Source organism: Penaeus monodon, chromosome 32 (genome assembly GCF_015228065.2).
Source record: "Penaeus monodon isolate SGIC_2016 chromosome 32, NSTDA_Pmon_1, whole genome shotgun sequence".
Lineage (NCBI taxonomy): Eukaryota > Metazoa > Arthropoda > Malacostraca > Decapoda > Penaeidae > Penaeus > Penaeus monodon.
In genome coordinates, this window is record NC_051417.1 from 23,927,011 (window position 1) to 23,927,434 (window position 424).

The 424-nt window shown below is 26.7% G+C and overlaps 1 protein-coding gene across 28 annotated transcripts in view; it reads right to left on the reverse strand.

Annotated features, from left to right (window-relative positions):
- The window catches only part of LOC119593731 (myoneurin-like), a 102,537-nt gene that overhangs the window by 83,689 nt on the left and 18,424 nt on the right, over positions 1-424 (reverse strand). The gene's annotated exons all lie outside the window — the stretch shown is intronic.

The window sequence follows — 424 nt, forward strand, 5'->3', positions numbered from 1 at the left end:
CTCTCAGAGAAATTATTAACAACATCACTATTACAGTCAATTCTGATACAGTGCTAATTTCATAAATGCACTGATATCAGACAATTCTAATAAAAAACACAAAAAGACTTGAATAATAACTGGAAATGACATTGGTAAGGTATTATGATGATGGTAATAACACATAAATGTAGAAAAATACATTCATAATTTGAATAAATTGCTAATATCACTTTTCTGCAAAAATCAATACGATAAAGAGTGGAGTAAAGAAAAGAAAATTAAGATATATATACACTAGACATCAAATAATAACATTATCAATGACTGTAGCTGATGCTTCTGATTAATACAAAGGAGATGGAAATTATAATTATATCATCAATAATAACTGTATGAGAAAACCTAAATGCAATATTTACATATGCTATCCAGCTTAACAAGC